The sequence below is a fragment of the Xyrauchen texanus genome, chromosome 29 (assembly GCF_025860055.1).
Source record: "Xyrauchen texanus isolate HMW12.3.18 chromosome 29, RBS_HiC_50CHRs, whole genome shotgun sequence".
In the NCBI taxonomy this organism is placed as follows: Eukaryota; Metazoa; Chordata; class Actinopteri; order Cypriniformes; family Catostomidae; genus Xyrauchen; species Xyrauchen texanus.
The window spans coordinates 40,596,170-40,601,169 of record NC_068304.1 but is presented as its reverse complement, the minus strand read 5'-3'; the positions used below and the strand labels follow the sequence as shown (position 1 = coordinate 40,601,169).

Sequence of the window (5,000 nt, the reverse complement as noted above, 5' to 3'; positions counted from 1 at the left end):
TTCAAAAGAACCGGTTCATAAGAGTCATTTGTTTGGGAATCAGACTACACTGAATGTGCTGTATGTTTTGAGCTGAAGATTCAAAAGAACCGATTCACAAGAGTCATTTGTTCGGGAATCGGACAACATTGAATGTGCTGTATGTTTTGAGCTAAAGATTCAAAAGAACCAGTTCATAAGAGTCATTTGTTCCGATTCGGACTACACTAAATGTGCTGTATGTTTTGAGCTGAAGATTCAAAAGAACCGATTCATAAGAGTCATTTGTTCAGAATCAGACTACACTGAATGTGCTGTATGTTTTGAGTTGAAGATTCAAAAGAACCGATTCATAAGAGTCATTTGTTCAGAATCAGACTACACTAAATGTGCTGTATGTTTTGAGCTGAAGATTCAAAAGAACCGATTCATAAGAGTCATTTGTTCGGGAATCTGACTACACTGAATGTACTGTATGTTTTGAGCTGAAGATTCAAAAGAACCGATTCACAAGAGTCATTTGTTCGGGAATCGGACTACACGGAATGTGCTGTATGTTTTGAGCTGAAGATTCAAAAGAACCGGTTCATAAGAGTCATTTGTTCAGAATCAGACTACACTGAATATGCTGTATGTTTTGAGCTGAAGATTCAAAAGAACCGGTTCATAAGAGTCATTTGTTAGGGAATCGGACTACACTGAATGTTCTGTATGTTTTGAGCTGAAGATTCAAAAGAACCGGTTTATAAGAGTCATTTGTTCGGGAATCAGACAACATTGAATGTGCTGTATGTTTTGAGCTAAAGATTCAAAAGAACCAGTTCATAAGAGTCATTTGTTCCGATTCGGACTACACTGAATGTGCTGTATGTTTTGAGCTGAAGATTCAAAAGAACCGGTTAATAAGAGTCATTTGTTTGGGAATCGGACTACACTGAATATGCTGTATGTTTTGAGCTGAAGATTCAAAAGAACCGGTTCATAAGAGTCATTTGTTCAGGAATCAGACTACACTGAATATGCTGTATGTTTTGAGCTGAAGATTCAAAAGAACCGGTTCATAAGAGTCATTTGTTCGGGAATCGGACTACACTAAATGTGCTGTATGTTTTGAGCTGAAGATTCAAAAGAACCGGTTCATAAGAGTCATTTGTTCGGGAATCGGACTACACTGAATGTGATGTATGTTTTGAGCTGAAGATTCAAAAGAACCGGTTCATAAGAGTCATTTGTTCGGGAATCGGACTACATTGAATGTGCTGTATGTTTTGAGCTGAAGATTCAAAAGACCCGGTTCATTAGAGTCATTTTTCCGATTCGGACTATACACTGAATGTGCTGTATGTTTTGAGCTGAAGATTCAAAAGAACCGGTTCATAAGAGTCTTTTGTTCAGAATCGGACTACACTGAATGTGCTGTATGTTTTGTGCTGAAGATTCAAAAGAACCGATTCATAAGAGTCATTTGTTCAGAATCAGACTACACTAAATGTGCTGTATGTTTTGAGCTGAAGATTCAAAAGAACCGATTCATAAGAGTCATTTGTTCAGAATCAGACTACACGGAATGTGCTGTATGTTTTGAGCTGAAGATTCAAAAGAACCGATTCATAAGAGTCATTTGTTCAGAATCAGACTACACTAAATGTGCTGTATGTTTTGAGCTGAAGATTCAAAAGAACCGATTCATAAGAGTCATTTGTTCGGGAATCGGACTACACTGAATGTGCTGTATGTTTTGAGCTGAAGATTCAAAAGAACCGATTCACAAGAGTCATTTGTTCGGGAATCGGACTACACGGAATGTGCTGTATGTTTTGAGCTGAAGATTCAAAAGAACCGGTTCATAAGAGTCATTTGTTCAGAATCAGACTACACTGAATATGCTGTATGTTTTGAGCTGAAGATTCAAAAGAACCGGTTCATAAGAGTCATTTGTTAGGGAATCGGACTACACTGAATGTTCTGTATGTTTTGAGCTGAAGATTCAAAAGAACCGGTTTATAAGAGTCATTTGTTCGGGAATCAGACAACATTGAATGTGCTGTATGTTTTGAGCTAAAGATTCAAAAGAACCAGTTCATAAGAGTCATTTTTTCCGATTCGGACTACACTGAATGTGCTGTATGTTTTGAGCTGAAGATTCAAAAGAACCGGTTCATAAGAGTCATTTGTTCAGAATCGGACTACACTGAATGTGCTGTATGTTTTGAGCTGAAGATTCAAAAGAACCGATTCACAAGAGTCATTTGTTCAGAATCGGACTACACTGAATGTGCTGTATGTTTTGAGCTGAAGATTCAAAAGAACCGATTCACAAGAGTCATTTGTTCAGAATCGGACTACACTGAATGTGCTGTATGTTTTGTGCTGAAGATTCAAAAGAACCGGTTCATAAGAGTCATTCGTTTGGGAATCGGACTACACTGAATGTGCTGTATGTTTTGAGCTGAAGATTCAAAAGAACCGATTCACAAGAGTAATTTGTTCGGGAATCGGACAACATTGAATGTGCTGTATGTTTTGAGCTAAAGATTCAAAAGAACCAGTTCATAAGAGTCATTTGTTCCGATTCGGACTACACTGAATGTGCTGTATGTTTTGAGCTGAAGATTCAAAAGAACCGATTCATAAGAGTCATTTGTTCGGGAATCGGACTACACTGAATGTGCTGTATGTTTTGAGCTGAAGATTCAAAAGAACCGATTCATAAGAGTCATTTGTTCAGAATCAGACTACACTAAATGTGCTGTATGTTTTGAGCTGAAGATTCAAAAGAACCGATTCATAAGAGTCATTTGTTCAGAATCAGACTACACTGAATGTGCTGTATGTTTTGAGTTGAAGATTCAAAAGAACCGATTCATAAGAGTCATTTGTTCAGAATCAGACTACACTAAATGTGCTGTATGTTTTGAGCTGAAGATTCAAAAGAACCGATTCATAAGAGTCATTTGTTCGGGAATCTGACTACACTGAATGTACTGTATGTTTTGAGCTGAAGATTCAAAAGAACCGATTCACAAGAGTCATTTGTTCGGGAATCGGACTACACGGAATGTGCTGTATGTTTTGAGCTGAAGATTCAAAAGAACCGGTTCATAAGAGTCATTTGTTCAGAATCAGACTACACTGAATATGCTGTATGTTTTGAGCTGAAGATTCAAAAGAACCGGTTCATAAGAGTCATTTGTTAGGGAATCGGACTACACTGAATGTTCTGTATGTTTTGAGCTGAAGATTCAAAAGAACCGGTTCATAAGAGTCATTTGTTCGGGAATCAGACAACATTGAATGTGCCGTATGTTTTGAGCTAAAGATTCAAAAGAACCAGTTCATAAGAGTCATTTGTTCCGATTCGGACTACACTGAATGTGCTGTATGTTTTGAGCTGAAGATTCAAAAGAACCGATTCACAAGAGTCATTTGTTCAGAATCGGACTACACTGAATGTGCTGTATGTTTTGTGCTGAAGATTCAAAAGAACCGGTTCATAAGAGTCATTTGTTTGGGAATCGGACTACACTGAATGTGCTGTATGTTTTGAGCTGAAGATTCAAAAGAACCGATTCACAAGAGTCATTTGTTCGGGAATCGGACAACATTGAATGTGCTGTATGTTTTGAGCTAAAGATTCAAAAGAACCAGTTCATAAGAGTCATTTGTTCCGATTCGGACTACACTGAATGTGCTGTATGTTTTGAGCTGAAGATTCAAAAGAACCGGTTCATAAGAGTCATTTGTTTGGGAATCGGACTACACTGAATGTGCTGTATGTTTTGAGCTAAAGATTCAAAAGAACCAGTTTATAAGAGTCATTTGTTCCGATTCGGACTACACTGAATGTGCTGTATGTTTTGAGCTGAAGATTCAAAAGAACCGGTTCATAAGAGTCATTTGTTCCGATTCGGACTACACTGAATGTGCTGTATGTTTTGAGCTGAAGATTCAAAAGAACCGGTTCATAAGAGTCATTTGTTCAGAATCGGACTACACTGAATGTGCTGTATGTTTTGAGCTGAAGATTCAAAAGAACCGGTTTATAAGAGTCATTTGTTCGGGAATCAGACAACATTGAATGTGCTGTATGTTTTGAGCTAAAGATTCAAAAGAACCAGTTCATAAGAGTCATTTGTTCCGATTCGGGCTACACTGAATGTGCTGTATGTTTTGAGCTGAAGATTCAAAAGAACCGGTTCATAAGAGTCATTTGTTCAGAATCGGACTACACTGAATGTGCTGTATGTTTTGTGCTGAAGATTCAAAAGAACCGGTTCATAAGAGTCATTTGTTTGGGAATCGGACTACACTGAATGTGCTGTATGTTTTGAGCTGAAGATTCAAAAGAACCGATTCACAAGAGTCATTTGTTCAGAATCGGACTATACACTGAATGTGCTGTATGTTTTGAGCTGAAGATTCAAAAGAACCGGTTCATAAGAGTCTTTTGTTCAGAATCGGACTACACTGAATGTGCTGTATGTTTTGTGCTGAAGATTCAAAAGAACCGGTTCATAAGAGTCATTTGTTTGGGAATCGGACTACACTGAATGTGCTGTATGTTTTGAGCTGAAGATTCAAAAGAACCGATTCACAAGAGTCATTTGTTCAGAATCGGACTACACTGAATGTGCTGTATGTTTTCTGCTGAAGATTCAAAAGAACCGGTTCATAAGAGTCATTTGCTTGGGAATCGGACTACACTGAATGTGCTGTATGTTTTGAGCTGAAGATTCAAAAGAACCGATTCACAAGAGTCATTTGTTCGGGAATCGGACTACACTGAATGTGCTGTATGTTTTGAGCTAAAGATTCAAAAGAACCGATTCATAAGAGTCATTTGTTCGGGAATCGGACTACACTGAATGTGCTGTATGTTTTGAGCTGAAGATTCAAAAGAACCGGTTCATAAGAGTCATTTGTTTGGGAATCGGACTACACTGAATGTGCTGTATGTTTTGAGCTAAAGATTCAAAAGAACCGATTCATAAGAGTCATTTGTTCGGGAATCGGACTACACT

General features: G+C 37.9%; 1 protein-coding gene across 1 annotated transcript in view; it reads right to left on the bottom strand.

Moving 5' to 3' along the window:
- Positions 1–5,000, bottom strand: part of LOC127622729 (voltage-dependent calcium channel subunit alpha-2/delta-1-like) — a 123,198-nt gene that overhangs the window by 46,984 nt on the left and 71,214 nt on the right. The window lies entirely within an intron of this gene.